Below are 20,418 nucleotides of genomic sequence, written 5' to 3'. Positions count from 1 at the left end.
TCCTCCATTACATCCTCATTACATTTATGATAGACGTAGCCGTTGGCAAGATAACGTTAGATACATGGAAGAGGAGAGCAAGTGTAATGTTAGAACCAAGACAGTCAAATGCAACCCCGGAGTTTTAAAACTCAACCCTAGTCAGTGATGACTGATGAGTTTTAGAATAAGGTTACAGTGCTAATGTTAGATAGTAGCGTTAACGTTACTAGTAACTGGAAACACACAAGGAAGATAACGTTAATGTTTCAGAGGCTATACTGCAGTAGGCTAACCTTAGCCATTAGCAACTGGATTCTGTGTTGTCATATAATGTTATATGTTATATTAGAAGCAAACTAAACATAACGTTACCTGTCCTGCACAGTCAAACGCAACCCTGGAGTTTTGAAACTTATCCGGGGTCAGTGATGTCTGTTGAGTTTTATAATATAACGTAAATGCTAACGTTAGATAGTACTGGTGACTGGCAACAAACAAGGAAGATAATACAGAGGCTCAGGCAACGTTAGGCTACAGTAGGCTAACCGTTAGCAACTGGATGCTGTGTTGTCATATATAACGTTATAGCATATGTTACATTAGAGGCAAACTAAAAATACCTGTCCAGGAAAAACTCTGCGACCATCTTGTCCCTTTTTAGCTCAGGATGAGGCTGCATCAGTCTTCGCCATCGCTCGAAAGTAGAGCAGATGTTGACCTGAGTTTTGGCTCTTGCAGCATCGAGTTACCAACATCATCATCGATGTTACACAAGCGGTTACGTCAGTCAGAGGCCTCCACGTGGGGAAGACAGACAGGACACTCGACCAATCATTGCATTCAGTTCGAATGCAATGATTGGTCAGAGTTTTCTTAGAACCATATGAGAATGGTACAATTATGAGTTTTTATTTCTGGTGGAATTCACTTACATTTTAGTGTGCCATCAGCTTATAATAGCATTTTAACCTAAACAAAGAAAAGCGTAAAATTTCCAGAAAGGTAAGTGTTGCTTTAAGTGATGTAAATTTTCTAAAACCTACCAGACTGTTCTAGCTGTTCTCTTGTTTGCCTCAACCCATTTAGTCATTATATCCACATTACTGATGATTTTTTTTCTTTTTTTAATGCACAAACTGAAGGAACTGGCAGGATTACATTTTATTGGAACTGAATCTTATGACTTCATGTGATGAATACATTGCTTGATTCATTGTTTATCAAAAATCTCATTCTGTAAATATTTGGTAAAAGCACAAATAGTCAACCCCACAGTATCATTGCAATATCAATATTGAGGTATTTGGTAAAAAAATATCATGATATTTGATTTTCTCCATATTGCTCAGCCTACTATGCTGTATAACGGTCTTGGTATAGAAGCAGCAATTGGTCCCTCATTTCTCCCCCAGTATAGAAATGAACAGTCTCCAACACCTTTAGAGTTGAAAGTCAGCACTTTAAACTCACAACCAGTTTTTCATTTCAAATCCAATGTGCTTGGGAAGAGACTAAACAATGAAAAACATATTACAGTCCTCATACTGTCTGACTTCTCTGTATATCAATATTGGCTTTCCTAGCCACATATCCTATTGCACCCCCACGAAGGGGTATCTGTCTTTGAATTGCCTCTCCTAAGGTTTCTTCACATTTTCATTATGTGCTCAGGCTTTTGGGGAGTTTTCTTTGTCTTTTTAGAGAGTTCAGGCTCGGTCAGGAACCGCTGCCGATGTCAGACAGTAAACTCCATTGAGACATTGTATGTGATACAATGGCTCAATTACTGGGTTCCAGATGAGCATTGGTGCATCCCACTAAAAATTTCATGAGCGTCTGACCAAATTTACAGCTACCACTTAATTTGACTTTTGATGTGCAACACATTCATACTTTTTCCCATCCTACTTTCTACATCAGTGCTTTAGGAATAAAGACATTTTACAGAATAGCAATGTGTGCCTGTGTACTTTAAATGCATAGAGTTGAGTGCAAGTATAAAGTTCCCTATGTCAAACTCTCACTGCTACACTTATGATCCTTATGTCTTACAGACTGCTGACTCGGTGGTTTCTCACTATACTGTTTGTTGTATGTGGTTTCACTGTTCCTCCCCTGGGTCATTCTCCCTCGTTTGCTAGTGTGTGTGGTCCAGCGTCATGTAGTCTTTTTACCACACAAGTAGTTTGGCTCACAGCATGTAGACTGTGGGCCTGTCATTACCCGCCTGTCTCGTAACATGCGTGTTACTGTTTTAAAAATCCCAGTCGCAACGTGAAACTAGTCTCGCATAGCCAGAACTACCTCCACACTTTGTTTTAGTGCTGTGTGCGAAACAACTTTTGAGCCAGCAACCTTCACAATTGAATGTCTTTTAATGTTTTTTTGTTTTTTTAAATATTTATTTTTATGTTTTATTGTAATAGTGAGAAAGATTTTTGGGAGTTTTCTTCTGTAGGGATGAAGCCATTCATTCCTGTGTATGCTTCTCCACCAAAGCAAGTTCTCTCCTGATGGACTCGAGGCACGTCCTACTCTCTAATGTGCTATGTGTGAACTCAGTCCTGCGTGTTCTTTATTGAAGCAATAGGAGAAGATATTCGGTCTCAGTTAATGTAGTTTATTAAGCAGTAAAGGAATAAAATTACAGAGCTCTGGGTCTCAACTTCACGTCCCTGACGAACAACAAAGGTGTGTCAGTTCACGAAGTTTGACCCCCTGTCCTTTCCCTGACCCAGTATATTTTAGTGTAACAGAGTGTCAGTGTGCACGCAAGGCGTTGTCCTCTTCTCATTGGCAGTTCCACTTCCTCCTTCACCACACCACGCCCCTGCCTCGTGTTAATCTGACTCCTTCCCGCTGATGGTGGGGGCGTGGTTCCTGTTTTGAAAGACAAGAGAACAACACAACTCCCTACACGTGCTGTACCTTACTATCTGTACATCACTTTCTATTCTTTTTACCATATATGAAACTAATTATCTAAGCATTGCAGTGTGTGCTCCTCAGACTTCATGTCTCTTCCTCTCCTGTACTTCTCCACTTCTGCAAAGCAAACACATTCAGATCAGCTGAAATCATGTCAGTATTCTCATTGTTCACACATCTAAAACTTATATAGTGAAACACAACTTATAGTAAAACACATAAAATCATTCTATTCCCAACACTCCCAATGTTATTTTGCACCACTGCTGCATCCTGGGCTTAGCACCACCCAGGACGATAATGGTTGGTTTAATATAGTTTTATAACCTAGGTTTGGGAGCAAAGACCACGCCTTGAACACATCCCATTTTCGCCCAAATGTATTTAAGCACACTTGATGCCATTTCTCACATCGAAAGACCGCGTGCTTCATGTGTAACCACAGGCTTACCTCAGTCTAAAAGTAAGACAAACCATAGCTTTGATTGTATCAAATAATCAACTCATTCATGGCTCCAGAACTGTATATCAGTTCTTCCGATCCAGATGAAAATACACCGGAAAGCAGTTATCCTTGAGACATGTTATTCCTGCAGCAGTCAGACTACAGACATACTTCCAGGCAGAGCCGCAACGGTCCACGGCTCCCACTCCTACTGTACCTCGGCCTTGCCAGCTCCTCCATTCTATCCGCCCCACAAAATCTCTCCAACTGCAAATCGATCCTCTCCTCCATTCATGAGGGCCAAGAATCACGGACCCTCATCCCTTCATCCCTCGGACCCTCGCCCCTTATCTATTTATCCCTCACCCTTCACCCCTTATCCCTCCATCCCCATTATTTCATTCCAGACCCTTAATCCCTCGACCCTTATCCCTTTGCCCTTCATCTCCAAACCTCATCCCTTCAACCTCACCCTCCATCCCCTCATCCCTTCATTATACACCCTATCATCCCTCTATTCTTATCATTTCATTCTCTGATCCCTCTATCCTCATCCCTTCATGCTTTCCTCCAAACCCATTATCCATTATATGCACCAACCATTCAAAATCATTATTTTGTTGGTGTGGTCTTTGTTAGTGAAAAGAAATACTTACAACCCTGAGCATTCTTTCACTAAATGCAGAATTATGATGGATTCAGCCAGATCTTTTTCAACACTGGCACAGCACTAGATCGGTCTGGCTAGCACCACATGAGGGACGTACAGTGGTTGATGAAGAAAAGAGGTAATCTTCACTATTTGACTAGCACAATACAAACTTGTTAGCTAGAACTTCTGTCTGCAGGGAAAAAGAGCTGAACTGAGATGTTTTAGGTGGCTAGCTGCTCACTGTAGGAGATGTGAGGATTCAAAACAGTTGAACTGGTCTTGTCTGGAGGCGATGGAGGAGATAATGTGGATATTTGGTCTGGCAGCTGAGGTATGGTGCTGCTCTCACTCAGCACAATGGGGAGGCTTTCTTCATAAGACTGGCCATGTGGAGGTATATTAGTATTCTGCTCTCATAACTTGAGTGGACCGGCCCCTACACTGCTGTGCTGAAAAGATGAAACAGAGACAATGTCCTGACCATGGGAAACTGCCAATCTAATAGGGCCCGAGGTCATCTTGATCTCACCGTGCGCTGTCATTCGGCCCTGACTGCCACTTTGTGAAGAGGACCAGGTTATCTTTTCATTCTTTGACAAAAACGTCCCCTTTTCACCCTGACGGTCTTCAGGGGTGTCTGCATTATCTGAAGATTACTCACTGTGCTCTGGGTTGTACTTTTCATCATCTTTATCTTCAGGTGTCTCCTCTTCCTCCACTTTAATGTTATCTTGTTCCTCTTGAACATCTTCATAAAAAATGAGGTCAGGACCTTTTGGTCATGCTCTTGTGGAATTGGAAAATACAGCAATGTGGGGACTGGCTGGTGCGGCACCTTTGTATTGTTTTATCTCCACCACTGGCTGTTTCATATGACAAGTTTTAGTGTGTTTATATAGATCAGTAGAAAATAAGAAAAGTGCTATGATCACGTTGACTGTTTTTTTTATCACTTAAGTTTATTGAATTTCAAGTTTTTCAACACCAGACCACCTCAAAAGGAAAAAACACCAGGCAGGAAAAAAAAATCAAATAGGCAGGGATTGATACATACTAATAGATGAAATAGAGGCAAATAAACCATAATGATAAAAACAATAAACCATACCACTGTTAAGTCCACGCTCACAGTCCATAAAAGATATGTGTCAAAATAGTCTCCATATAGATATTTCCTCCGGCTGCGCCATCGCCACATCCACCCTCCTGCACTCATTATAATCCCAACATGAGCTGCACACAGTACTGACAACATGTCTCTGTATGTTTACAGCTACACGTAACATTTTCTAACAAACATATCAATATATACATACACCATGTATGTTATGAGCCTGGTACTTGGCAAAATCAAAATCATTCCCCATATGCTCAGACAAGTGTGTTCTCTGTCCCCCCATAGTGAGTGGAGAGATGGTCCTTCACAAAACTGGGCTGTCTATGCAGCAGGAACATGCGAGAAAACAGAGAAAAATGCTGAGGCATTCACTTTTGCTCAAAAGGTAGAAAACCTAAAGCTACCAGAATGCACTGCCGCACTGGACCAATAAATGCTCCCACTGGTAATGACGTAATATAAGTGACTTGTCTGACAACAATACGTCCTAACAGCAAATGAGCGCCTAAATATCATCACGTAACATTGGAGCTCTCTGTCCACACTGAATCCATGCACTTCTGTTATGTGTAAACTGATCACGTAAACTGGAGATTTAAACATTTTAAAGATAGATGAGAAGCCTCCTTGCTATCGTTGTAGCCTACATTCCACAGAATATAACCAAATATGACCAACTGCAAATAGGTTATTAGCAGTAGTCACTCAGCTTTTCATCCCCCTGGCGATCTCCCCTCCAGTCAGCTGTCACCTTACTGTTGTTTTTGTAGTGAAATAAGAAGGTATCATATATATAATTCTTCATTTTAACTTCATGAATCAGCCACTCCTCGTCCATTTCGGTGCTTTCAGTGTGAGCAACAGGAATAATAAAAGAAACATGGCGTCTGACAAAAGTTCAGCTCCAAAGGGCAGTGCAGCATCGCCTGCAGCCAGTAAGGAAACCTCTTTCATCAGCTTCAAATCCAAACTGTTGCAATATTGGTGAAGCTTTAGTTTTCTTGAGAGACTAGCTCTGTCTCCTCTCATCATACCCCAAAAAACACATTAACTTTTTAGTAAATACAACGTGTGCTACTCTGCCTCTACTATCTGAAATTTGATCTCCTTCATGTTGCAGACACCGGCCTGGGCCTGGCAGTAAAAACACATGGCCCGTCAGACACTGGTGTCTCCATAAGGCCGTTAATAAACATAATATTTGATAAATTACACTGTCATTTCTAATGCAATACAAGTTGGATTTAACGCAGTGATGCTGTCAGCACAGGTTGATGATGTAGTTCGCTTTTTGATTTGCCGGAACTTGTCATAATGACAAATATACCCCTTTTTGACAGTCATGGGCTGGCTTGGCTTGGTTTGGGCTGTCAGCCCAGCACAGCAAGGATTTGCATTTCTATAACAACAGTCTTAAACTGATGATGGCTTGTCTTGAGTAATGACATTTAAAAGCAGCGGGCTGATCCATGGCTAAAGTCCCCTGTTATTTTTTCTGTATGTGTTTTTCCACAGCAGGGCAGATAAAAGAAGTTTACCTGTTGGAGGTGAGCTGTTTGCAGAGGTGCAGTAAGAGCCTGTTGTCTGCAGCTCTTCATCAACATCTCACTGTGGCTGCTTCTGCTTTTACTCTTCCTCCCTGCCGTATTATTAGACTTGCACATAACACATTTCATGTCCTATAGATTCTTCACAATAAAAGTTCCGTTATTTTGTTATGTTTAAACTTTTATTGTGAAGCAGCAAAATAAGGAAATGTTGAGTTTTCAAGCAGCAACTTCACACAACATCTAATACGGCTGATAGCGAACATGAAAAACTAAAATAAAGCAGATATCTAAAGTAAAAACAGGACACAGGAGAGGAACTAAACTCCAAACCAAAGAGATTCAGTTAGAAGCTACAAAAGCACTGAGAGCTGAACATGCTGAGACTTTGGAAAAGGCCTTTCTCTCTGGTCTCCTGCAGACAGAGGTGAGTTCAATCTCGCAACACACACGCTTGTTTGGGCAGTAGAATGTGGCCATCAGCAGTTGGATGTGGTCGTCGAGACGTCAGTGCCACCCACTTGAGGGCTGGCGGCCGGCTTTTGGACCCACTCCTGAGAAGGTCCATCTCCGGCACGGCTTGGCATGGCACTAAAACTGACAATGGAAACACAGATCGTGCGGCATGGCTTTACCTGACGCGTCAAGAGTGACAGTGGAAAAAGGGTAATAGTGGTTCAGCCAGTTTGCATAAAATCAAACAGGTTTAAGTTTGTACACCAGACAGGACCAGCAAAACCAGAAATCAACCCAACTATAACAGCACTGTTGACTTTTCTTTTTATACCTGTGCATCCTCTTCATACTTATGTGTGTGTGTGTTATAACAAAATACTTTTTCATTGCATTTTTTTTGCACTTTTCTTCTCAGAGCTTTTAAAAAAACAATGTGCAATTAAGAAACAATATGCATACTTAAACATTATGCAGATTGCATCTTGCACTTTCCTTTGATTGCAGTACTAAAAAAACGTTCTCTGAAATCTAATAAAACTGACTGAATGTGTTGGATTACTGAGAAACATGTCGGATGGGGGTAAAAAAATAAATAGGCGGTGAGATTATAGAGTGGAGCATTATTCGCCAAGTGTTATAAATTATGTCAGTGACTGGTGTTGATATTGAGACAAGTATTAAAATTAGTCATAAAATATTGTATTAAATTCAATAAATAAAAAGATTTACATGCCATGAGATGAAATTCCTTTCGGAGGCCTGAGCCCAGAGCACAGTGAGGAGATCCATTTGTTTGGAATTTTATTTGATGTCTCATAAAACCAAACAGCTTCCAATAATCGTGTTTCCGGGATGTGACGCCCATATCGTTCAGGCCTCCATCAAGGACAAATTGCTTGGATGGTGAATGTCAGATTATGTTTTCATGGGAATGCATCTTTATATTCTGCATCTCCTGGTTCTCTCCATTCATCTCCGCTTGTCTCTCATTCTTTTAAACGCTCTCTCCATCTTACTGTCTCCATCTATTTACCAGCCCTTTGCTGTTTTGCTCTCAAATACACACACATTCAGTTTACTTCCCCCTTTCTGTCTTCCCCTCTCTGTTTCTCTTTCTCTCTCCCTCCTCTCCTTCAGATATCAGTCATACTTCAGCTTGGCTGGGCAGGGCCATGACTGGGTAGAGAGGGGAGGTAATTGAATTTCTCTCCTAGAGTGACTCACATCAACACAGACAATTCAGACATAGCCAGGCGCGACGTAATAGACAGGGAGGGCATCGCGTCAGCTTAGAACCGCAATTAACTACAGGGGGACACAGGTGCTTGAAGCCTGAAGAAGAAATCGGGGGAAATAAATGTGACGGCACTCTCTTCAATTTTACAGTCCATGTATTCATGGTTCTAAGACTGATATGTCATTAGAGCAGCAGCTCTTCAAGTGAGAGGAAATCAGAGGGGGCTTTTCTTATCCCAGTTCAGGTCAAACTGTGTTGGATGAAAAAATAATGACACCACTCACTTTCAAATGACCAAGACGTGGAGCAGTTAGCTTTCACATACTTGTGATTAACTCACACATTAGTCTGTCAAAGATGGCAGTTAACTGTCAGGTGGTTACATGGGGTGAGTCTATTACCTGGGGAAAGGAGTCAAATTAGGCAAATTACCATTTTACCATGTCTTAACCCTGATTGTGATGGAGTACCATCTTTTAAGGTCAATGTTATTTGATCATTCTCATCATTGTTCATGTTTGTCCACAGTTTACATATCTTTGAGTGGGCAGGTTTAGCAAATTTGGTGAGTGTTTGAGAGGAAGAAAAAGTATACCCAAATCAAGTCAAACTTTTAGCTGACTCCTAATCATTCCCACACAGAATTTATTTGGTGTGGATATTCATACTGCCAAAAATTATTAACTTGTCCTTTGCTCTTGTGAACAGAATATCTGCTATACATATGCATTGTCCATCCGTTTATGGCACCTTTTTGATTTTGGCTACCATCTTTGGCCAAACTTTGTCTGCCCTTTACCAGTGTTTACCCAGGACCAGGTGGGAAAGAAATAATCAGATCACTTAAGAAGCTTACGAAAAGAAGTATTTCACTGCCGGAAAGATAGACTTTTCCCAAGTCTGGGCTGTCTATGCAATACAAAGTTGCAGATGCTTTTGAATTCATGCCACATGACCAGAGAAAATGGAGAAACAGGGGTGTGCAATTCACTTTTGCTCAAGAGGTAGAAATCCCACAACTACCAGAATGCACTGTGCTGCACTGGACCAATAAATGCTCCCAGTTTATTTCAGCCTCCATTTTTACAATACAGGAAACAGTACGGTGCCCACTCCCTATTCACAAACACAAAACGTTCATTTGTTTGTAGTTCAAACAACAGCCCCAGAGCTAGTGAAAGTCATTGCATTTTCGCTGGCTCTAAGAAAGCCCACCAAACCTGAGCTAGGAGATCTGGGCACTGGGCAAGATAGAGGGACGTTTACTAAAGTTAATTAACACATACTACCCACATTATTATGATAAAAAGCTGGATGCATATGGGGTGAATTTCCCTGTTAGTAGCAATGCCACACTGTAAAATACTCCATAACAAGTAAGAGTCCTGGATTCAAAATTTTAGTGAAGTAAAGCTACAGATGTAGTAGCAACAAAATGTTAAAATAATTAAATGATTTGAAAAAAGCCAAACAACTAATTGATCACAGGTTTAGTATGTGACAGTAATGTGGGATTTATACTCCTGCATTGAATTGGCGTGGTACGCTACGCTGTAGCCTGACGTGCACCTCCCCAGAAATGTAACTTCACATCACGGGGATGCAGACTTCCTGTCTATTTTTGTAAGCTGAAACCATTTCTCTCAGTGGAAAGGAAGCTTTGACTTACTTGCTTTTAAGTCTTGTGCATGATTTATCCTGGCTTTATATGATTAGAGGAAATCTCCGCTCATTGCTAGGCTAATTTATACAATGTAAAATGCCACTGGCTTGTGCTGTGCTAGTAACAGAGCCGAATTTTGTAACGTTACCTTCGTTAAATGTTGCTGTTGTCCCTGGCTTCATATGAGTAGAGTAGTCCACTAGCTGCTAGGCTAATTTATTCAACATAATACCATAGGCTTATGCTAAAAACATCAGCATGATGTGTTTTTGTTTCCTTGCTCCGTTTGATGTCTTGGGTTCGGTTACTGAACCTGAGTTCAGTGTATCATCCTGGTGGTTTTCAGTTAGTTTTGGTTCTTCCGTCATTTGGACTTTCTGTTACCTGCCTGTTTTGGATGTTTTTCATCATCTTTATTAAAGCTCACTTTTTTCTTTTGCCTCAAACCTGCCTGCTGCTCTGCATTTAGGTCACTCCTGTACTGACACTTTTTGGGAGCCTTGTTTCTCACTTTTACTGATATGTTTTCTAGTCTTACTTTTGAGATTTGCATGCTGCATTCTGTTGAAGACATTCTTGTAAACAAATTTATGTGAGTAATTATCCATATTATTCACATAGTTTTTCACAACAGAGAAACGCCTCCATAGCTTAGGCATAATAAGTTATTTTGAAAAAGCTTTTTATTTTCTGTAGGAGGCACGTATAATACAATTAGTGCCATGAAAGGCAAAACTCTTTATACTGTGTATCCAGTAATTCCAAACTTTATTTGCACGCTTCATTCGCTGTCTTTAAAATTTTATACACGCTCTTAATGGTTATCTATTGTCTGCCGTTCATTTCATTTGATGTAGCCACAATGTTTCATCCTCTGCTGACAGAGAAATGTAACAAGCTGTGATGTATGTGGCTGTGACAAATCATGAAACTCAACCTGATTCTCACAGCGAAAAATCTGTTCAGCTAATGTGTTCATCCCGTAAGTGCTTGAGCAATATTGTAACTTCTCAGACCGTCAATTCTTTATCGATTGAGGCATTTTAAGGGGGATTTGAAGCAGATTAATCATCATGTTCGATATTAGTATAGGGGCGGAGTGTTATTGCGCTTGAATAAATGCTCTCCATGGCAGTTATGGATGAAGTGGAGCAGGATCTAATATGCCGTCTATTTTCTATTGATTTTGTTCAGGGGAAGGAAAAAAAACAAAACAACTGTTATCAACATTGACTGGTTCCAGCATTGATTAGTATGTGCAAGATGAGTATTCAGATGGATTTACTTTTATTTAAAACTGACTGTAGGATGGGTAATTTGTGTTTAAATGTAGCACAGTTATATGAATTTATTTTTACTCACCTAGACATTTACTTTGTACATGTCATGGAGTCAAGCTTTATTTAAAATATATTTAGAGGTAATTAGGTAGAAATATACAGAAGAGGATGAATGCCTGTCCTCGAAAATGAACCAAATTACAAAATGTGTTTTGCAGGTTTTGATTTGTTGTCGGAGGAGTGGAGCGTGGTGAGACATGCGAGCTTTGAAAATGTGGAAGTGAACATTAACCCGAACTGTCAAGGCACCGTTGAGCACAATGGACCTATTCAGCAGCTTACAGAAAAATGTGTCTGGACTGCACAGCTCCCAGGTATGAATGTGCACAACTCAATGAGTTTATTTCAAGTACAGATGTTGAGTGTGAAAAAGTCAGATTAGTCAACCCTCCCTTGGTAAAAGCTTGGAAAAAATCCAGTAAACTTGGCAGGTCCACCCTGGCAGATCAACATAAGCTGTGAGGTAATGAGGTTGCATCAGCTAACCATCTTTCTGTGCCCTCATTATACATTTTCATCAACCTGCCAATTGATTTCAGCTGCTGCTGCTGCTTTGCTAACGCAGCCAAGATAAAGAAATATGAAGTAATCAACGCTCGCAAGGGACTCACTTTTTTTCAAAGGAGTCTGTTTACGGTTACACCAGAGGATGAATTGACCTATCAAGTGAAGGTGTTTCATTTTTCCTTTATCAGGAACATTGTGCTACCTCTGTGAAATACCTTGTTGTGTGCTGATGCTTGGTCTTTCAGATGACCACTACAGTACTGTAAACAGGCAGAGATTAAGAGAGGCAGGGGCAGAGAAAAAGCAGTGCAACATAAATAATATGCAGATGACATTCAAGGAGTAAATGTCTTGCATTACCAAGATGGTGACACAAACACAGCGTGATCTGACGGAGGCATTGTTTTTGTCTTTGAAGGTTGCCTTGAAGGTTGAAATCATTTACTGAAGCAAAGGATATGTAAACATAGATAAACACGATTTTTTTCCTCCAATCATTTCAGCACAGCATGAAAATCAACAAGCTGTGACTGGAAATTTGGCAATCCATTACAGTGAATACGCTGGCTTAATCTGACTAACATTATGGTTGTATGGTAATTCAGGTGACAGAACAGTATGATTTCTAAGACTTAAGAGTTCAGCTGCTAACACTGAGGATGCAGCTTTCCTAAAGGCTGTGATAAAATGACTGTCAAACAAAGTGTAACATACAATATACGACTGTTATTCCTTCTTTCATTTGACTTCAAGAAATATGCCTGAGAAGTAGAATTCAGGGACAACATTTTGCAAAGATGGAGCAGTGGCATATTCCCATAAAGTGCTAATGGAGCTGAAAGCATGCTGGGTTAATAGAGTGTTGAATACAGTAAATATCGAGCCTGACATCAAACAGTTGTGAGAGTTTTGGCAGCTGCAGACAGCTGAGTGGTTCTGCAGTCAGGTTAGGTGATCACGACGCAGAACACATAGTTTATTAATGTAATGTGGTTCTGCAGCTGACACTCTCAGGCCATGTTTAGACTGTCAACCCAAATTTGTTTTTTGGCATATACAGATTATATCCAGACTGATTTTAGGAAGTCTAGACACCCCCCCCCCCCCCCCCCCCCAAATAAGTCCGGACACTCTGGCCAACCGTCGCCAAAAGTCGTCAAAATCCAGCACTTGGACAGTGTCTTGCGGCATCAAACATTGAGAAAAAAAGCCGTCCTATCATTTGCATGATACGCGGACAGTGGCTGCTATAGTTTAACAGCATTCTTCGCATCAGGGGGAAATGTCCAACAAACACTAACTTTCACTTAGGAGAGTGGTGTTCGTGTCCCGTGAGATTATAAAGCCAAACCCTGCTCTTTTTTCCTGAACCCATCCAAGTTTTTGTTGCCTAAACCCAACCACATGCATTAGTTGTTGTATTGACGTGGTGCGTTTATTTCAAAAGAAACTGTATGTAAATGATAAATTTTCTGTTGAACTGAAGTGTATTTTGAAAGAAGACAATGCATGTAACAGGCAGAACTTGATGCGGTGTCCCAGAAAATCAACAACCAACACACCCATGGTACCTTTCACGTTGTATCTGGACATGGAAGGTCCACGACCAGACGTCGATATGTGAGTGGAAATGTGCTGCTCTGGCCGCTTGCATCTGATTTCACACTGTAGTGTGTCACTGGCAACGCGACACACAACAACAACATCAAATCTAGAGTGACAAAAGTGCTAAACAGAATCCATGCTGCTACTCCACAGCGCTATGGAAGACAACACGGAGAACAACAACAGGCACCAAAATAAACTCCGACAAATAATCGCTACTTGACAGTAGGGTTGCAAGGGTATACCGGTTTTAAGGTATGCCGCAGTATTGATGGTTATTGAACGAAATGCAACCGGACAGAGAATCTTTAGTCATTTTCAAAAGGGAGACTTTTTAAACACACTTCAATTAAAAAAATGTTTTTAAGTTTCAGTTACAACAAAAAAATGCTTGTTCAGACAAAAAAGCCCTCATGTTTTTATTCATTTAAGGCTCATTGTAACTGGTAATAATAATAATTCTGAAATGCAGTACACCGGGAAACCGCAATATTTCCTGGGACGGTTATCAAATCATGAAAATCTCATACTGTTGCAATCGTACTTGACAGTACGATTGTTTGGAGGGTGAAATGATGGACCTGAACATGAATGTAACAGTATGGGCAGTCTGCCTTTTGCTCTTATTTGACACACATCGAATTTGCCTGCAGTCCGAATGTAGACAAATACCTCAATTATACATTTTCACACCACTACTGACCACAGTCTACATTTATGAGTAATTAATAATGCATAGCTGCCGGGCACAAGTGTGATTTACATATAACTTGCTCATAAAGTAAAGAAGTGTGTTTGCTAATGAGTTATGTATGTGTTATAAAAATGAAATACGTTAATTGGTAACTCATAAAGCAGCTGCTTTTTGATGCATCCAAAGCCAGTTACAAACTTAGTCAACCATCTTTATAAGCCTTTGGAGCCAAAGGTCTATCCTATAATGTGTTATAATGGTGCCCCAGTGTTATCAAGAAATGGCATATATTTCTACAAAGCAGTGAGGAGTTATGGAAATATATTGCTGTGGGGTATTGTGGTTGTCTCAGCGGTGCAGAGCCCATTTATCATGATGCTGTGACACCTGGGGGAAGATACTCTCTGGGAGATTCCAACACAGAGACTGATGCCAGATAGTGTACGCACACAGTGTGCATACACGCACACACACCCACTGATGCACAGATGTGAGAATGTATGGATGCATCTGTGCGCCGACATGGAGGTACAATACATACCCAGCTGGTATGTGCAGGTACACACATACAGTTTCGCACTCATATACACATGATATGACTGGAAACTGGAGATGTATATGCACAAACACACACTCTCACAGACTTATACAGCACCTCCTTCTATTTCCACCCATACAGATGTACACACGTTGACTGACACACACACGCTTGCAGCTACATTCTAAGTATACTGGGGCTGTAACAGTTTGTGCGTTTGTCCCGAACCATCACAATCCAGTGTGCGAAGCCACACGCTAAATACATGGTATGTTGATTGATGCACATAATGTGGAACCAAAGTTCACAAGCACAAGTTCCGCCTGAAAACTTTTAGCTGTACACCACAGATTAGTATAAGCAGCAGACTGGCTACAAGTCAGTCACACTATGGCGAGTGCAAATGAAAAGCCTGAGCTAGAGAGCCTGCCTGCGGGTTCCCAGTCAGCTACAACAGTGTGTGTTGTGTGGCGGCGTTGCTTCACCAATGTTGGAGATGTGAATTGGAAACACATCTGACATGCTAAGGGACATTCGACGGACCATCTAATGATAAATGTTTGGGTGCTTTGAATATTTAAATATAGCAAGGTAAAGCAAATTCCAGCACTCCTTCTAATGCACAGATTTGATTTTATTCTACTATTCTGTGCGTTTTAGTATTTTCATTTTCATACCATTAGAGATGCTTTTCAGCTTCCTGTTGCGTCCTGTTGCCTTGTGGGAACGTGTTGATTCAGGGTTTGTTCTTGTTCAGAACAGTCTTGTTCTTGTTCTTTGTTCTCGTTCCTTATTTTTAAAATGAAAATAGCTTACGAAAGTCGCCAGTGGGCAAAATGTTACCTCAGTCTCTAGCCAAAGGATTCTGTCTGTGAATATAAAACAACCAGATCCTTATGTATTTGATTTTTTTCTGCTTTACTGAACTTGCACTGAACTGTGACTCTTAAACCAGGGTATGAACCGAACCGTGACTTTTGTGTACCGTTCCACCTCTAAAGTATGCGCATATGTGCACACGCACACACAAACCTCACATAGAGCAGAAGTAACCAGAGCAGCAGAGTAAGACAGGCGAGGCTGAGGGGAACCCAGAGGGTATGAGAAAGACTTACTGAGATATGAGCTTGTTCCATCGCAGTCCACCAACTCTGTGACAGATGAGACATTCGGAGTGGAATAATAGGAAAGATAGAGAAAGGAGTAAGACAGAAAAAGGAAGGAATGAAAGCAGAAAAGGAGGAAAAGCAGTAATGGATAGTCTCAAGTGTTCATGTTGGTGGCGACACACGAAAATAACAATGTTGGCACTCAACATCAGCAGATAACAAAATCAATATACCGTCTCTCTTTGGAGTCTAATCAATAATATTCTGAGTGCCCATTATTAGAGGAAATGATCGCCAATTAGTTTTCCAAGATTTTTGAAATGTCAGCACAATTTCAAATGTGGCCATCAAACATTAGGAATATCATTACAATATAGGGTTATTGCTGTTTGAAAACTTTAATTAACCCCACTTTTAAAAAGAAATGTAATGACGATTACTCATGTAAATCCCATAAAAGTTGTAGGACATATGCACATGATGGTAGACCAAAGCTGAGGACCAATTTTGAGGCACACACAGACACAGTCGTTGGATGGAAAACCTAAGTTTTAAGTAAAGACAGAGGAAGTTTCTCAAAGGGCCAATATTTCCCATTAACAAGGTTATTTGAGTTGAATCCATAATTTCTATCAGCACTTTGGAATTGCGTTTTTTCAATAAATAAATAATGGAACGCATAAATAAAAACCTTTTTCATGTTTTTATCACCGCATCCCAATTTGATCTCAGGAGAGATGGCGTCTGACTGTTTTAAAGTTTTTATTTTTTTATCAGCTGGAGACGACAGAGTGGCTACAGCAGCATACCGAGACATCATTCCCATCAAAATGATAATTTTCCCTTCAAAATGTTGCCTCTGAGGAAGGCAAGGTTGAGTCAACAAACAGCTTGTCTGGTTATACATGATAAGAGAGGCCTGTGAATGAGTAATGAGAGAAGTTTTACACCCTTGCACTTTACGCAGGTAATATTGGATTGTGTGTATTGGGGCTAAAATTTACCATTTGACTCTGCTAATCCTGACTCATGCCTGTGTTAAAAGGTAAAAGCTGGTGAAATCAAGTAGTACAGTAAATCTGCAGTCAATCTCCACTTCACTCTGTTTTGTATAAGGACCTCTGCTACTATCCATGTCCAGGAAGTCAAGATGCATAACAGTGGATCAATACAAATCCATATAGGCCTCCAGTTTTATATAAAACTACTCTTTAACCACTGAACCACCAAGAAATAAACTCTGTTTGGAGGCCCTAGTGGCTCTCCTGATAGAGTTAATTTTAAACATGGCCTCTAAAGTATGTGACACTTTCCTGGAGATGACGTTTGATAAAGAAGGGGTCATATTATATTCAAGGACTAAACAATTCTGTATCCACAACATCTAATTAGGGCTGTCCCAACAATTTCTTGGTCTGCATAGCTCTGGTAGTAATCAACATGACTTTCTTTTTTTCTCTCTCTTTTTAAAATGGCTGTATAATTGGATTTTAATTTAATTCTGGATAATTGTATTGTATTTTAGCTTTAAAAATTGATTTTAAAATCCCTCTTTTGGTTTTTAAGGCTCTTAATGGCATCTCCCCCTCCTATAGATGCCCTATCAATGTATGTCCCTCCATGAACCCTGAGATCCTCTGCAGCTGCTCTTTTAACTGTTCCTAATGTGACTACAAAAAAAACAACAACTTTGGGGATGCTGCTTTTAGCTACTACGCCCCAAAAATATGGAGCACCCTGTCTTTAAATATTAGACTTGCTGGCTCAGCAGACACTTTTAAACGACGACTCAAAACATTTTTTTTTAATATAGACTATAACTAGCAACTATCTGTTTTTAATATTTTGCTAATTTTTTTTTTTAATTATTTGATTAATTACTTGATTGGTTAATTAATTTATTCCTCTCATTTCTCATTGAATAAGTGTTGTATAACTGTATGGTTTTATTTCTTTGCTGTTTCTCCACCACTGAATTGCGAAACAATTTGTGCTGCATTCTGTGCATGAAAGGTGCTATATAAATGAAGTTCATTAATTCATTAATTTATTGGTAGAGCATTGTAGAGAGGGCCAACTGTTAGCATCACACAGCTAATGTAAGCTAACTGTTAGCAACAATTTTAACAACAGAGCAGAAGTGTTTTGGTGTTGTTTTGTACTGTTTAACCTCTCAGTGCTAGCTGGTGTTAGCCATCGCTGCTGTTGTAGCTCATGCTAACTGGGCAGATGTTGGGAGGAGAGCCATTCCAGAGACGGTCGTGTGTTACCGCAGCAACAGAAAGTTTGCTAAACTGGTGGGGAGTTGGGGTGCGCTGGGATTAGACCTGTGGCACTGAATACTAATTCCAGCTAGCTAGCTCCAACAAATTTAAGAACTGGGAAAAATGCTGTATGTTAGTCTGGGCTAGTGTGGCCACCTGCAAAAAAAGTTAAGACGAATTAGAAGACTTAAGAGTTACCACCTCTTCTTCAGTGTTGTGTTTTTGCTGAAACAATCAACAATGACAGTGAATGCCACCGGCTAATTTGTGGTTTCCAAACTATGACGTGGAGCAAACAGTTAGGGGAAGAGGAGAGTTGTTACTAGTTGTTGCATCCTATATGATCAAATGCTCTGGAGAAAACTGACTTGACGTAGCTTAACGTCAGGAGGCACAAAATTTCTATCAGGTCTGAGCAGACCAAAGCTGCAACTCTGTCAGTCATGTTTTTTAAGGTCTTAATTGGCCAAAATGGGCACAGTTAAGACACAAGTAGTTGAGAGCTAGACAGCTTTGTACAGCTGCTGAATTTGGGTGACATAAATCAGAGGTGATATTGGACATTATAAATGTGAGTATGAATGTGTTTGTCTGTTTGATGGTCTTTGATGGTTCGAGAAGCAATAAGCTGGTATGGAAAATCAGTAAGAAATGAAGATGCCCTGCTCAATTTGCAAAGCTCATCAAGATGCTGCTTCAATAGCTGAAGCCCAGTCAAATTTCTGCGCATCATTTTAGTCAAATCTTGAATGTTATATTATATCAACAAGGTAAATAAAAGCTTTAGGATCACATTATGCAAACCTGGATCGGGAGGTGACATCTAAAGGATGTGTGAGAATAAAGAGCTAGTGTTGTGTTTAAAAGACACATAAACGTGTAACAATCAATTTATATTTGGATACACCACAGCAATGGGATCTACGTTGTCTGGCATTGCAGACGAAATACAAACTTGTCAAGTCAAGGTTTGTAATTATTGAATTATTATCCAATCACCAGTTTTCTTTACGGGAATAAACAGCCAATTGAAAAGCAAATTTATGAGATATTCATGCCTGAGCTCCCACAGTGCGATATGATATTGACTGTGAAACACAATGTTGACACATTCTGTCTAGTGGCTATCAATAACAATTTATCCAGTCAGTATCACTGCGTCGTACTTCACAGGTGGCTGTTGCTGCGCTACAAAGCATGAGATTTGCAGCCGCTAAAGATAGAGACGAAAAAATGACCGAATATGCAAGCAAAGAAAGGAAGAAGCTGTGTGAAAGGATGAAGTGTGCAGGATTCAACTCAAGAAGTGTGTGACCACAATCATCAGTCCCCTTGATCTATTGTTAGCTGACATGCTGCGCTGACCTTTACTTACATTATCTGCCATCATTTCACCATAAACCACAGATTTATGACTTTAGTGAATGCCAGGGCCCTAAAAATCTTGTCTCCATCTTCTCTTTGTCATCCTGTCCTTCTCTCTCTCACTCCCCTGTTCCAGGGGTTTCACCCCACCCCCCATGTCATCCCTTCATCGCCCCCACCCCTTCTCTTCTGCTGGCTTGGTGTTTAACAGTGGAGAAGGTCAGAGTCGTTAGTGGCATGGTAATAGACAATGTAAATTAGAAGTCCAGACTTAAAGGAGATTAAATTGTAACTCTGTGTCAGGGCTCAATGTCTCCTATCCAGTTAGAGCATGTGGCTACATATGCAGCATGTGTGAACAATATAATAATGAAGTAAAATAGTAGGCTGATTGTAATAATAACTAAGTGCAGAAGGTATCCATGATTTGTCGTTTGTGTTTTGTTGATGATCAGCTGCAACAACTGAAAAGAACAAATGAAATCTGAAACAAATTTAATCACTGAATGATCATTTTAGTTTTTTTTTGAAGCACAATAAGTGCTAAAACATTGTTTGTTTTGGCTCCTTAAATGTGAGTTTTGTCTTACAGCCACTTCTGTTTCCTTTGTCATTCAGCTGTGCAATGAGAAGATTGTGTATCATTTGAAAACTGCTGCAGACCATGCTGTTAAGGTATGTCACATAAAACATGAGTTGAATTTTTGTCTTGTGTTACTCACGCGACTGAAGCTGCTGTGGTTTGTTCTCTCAGCTCTCAAATATGCAATCTTTTAGTTGTGCTGATGGTTGTGTTTACTTTAGCGATTTATAATTCTGCTTCAAACCTTACCTACGGCGTAGGCTCTGCGCCATCGTAGCCTGACGTGCACCTCACCAGAAATGTAACCACATGTCGCGTCCACACAGACCTCTTGTCTATTTCTGTAAGCTGAAACTATTTCCCTCAGTGGACAGGAAGCTTTAATT

This window comes from Epinephelus lanceolatus, chromosome 9 (genome assembly GCF_041903045.1).
Source record: "Epinephelus lanceolatus isolate andai-2023 chromosome 9, ASM4190304v1, whole genome shotgun sequence".
NCBI classification, from domain to species: domain Eukaryota; kingdom Metazoa; phylum Chordata; class Actinopteri; order Perciformes; family Serranidae; genus Epinephelus; species Epinephelus lanceolatus.
The sequence above is the reverse complement of the archived record's forward strand: the minus strand, read 5'-3'. Positions refer to the sequence as shown.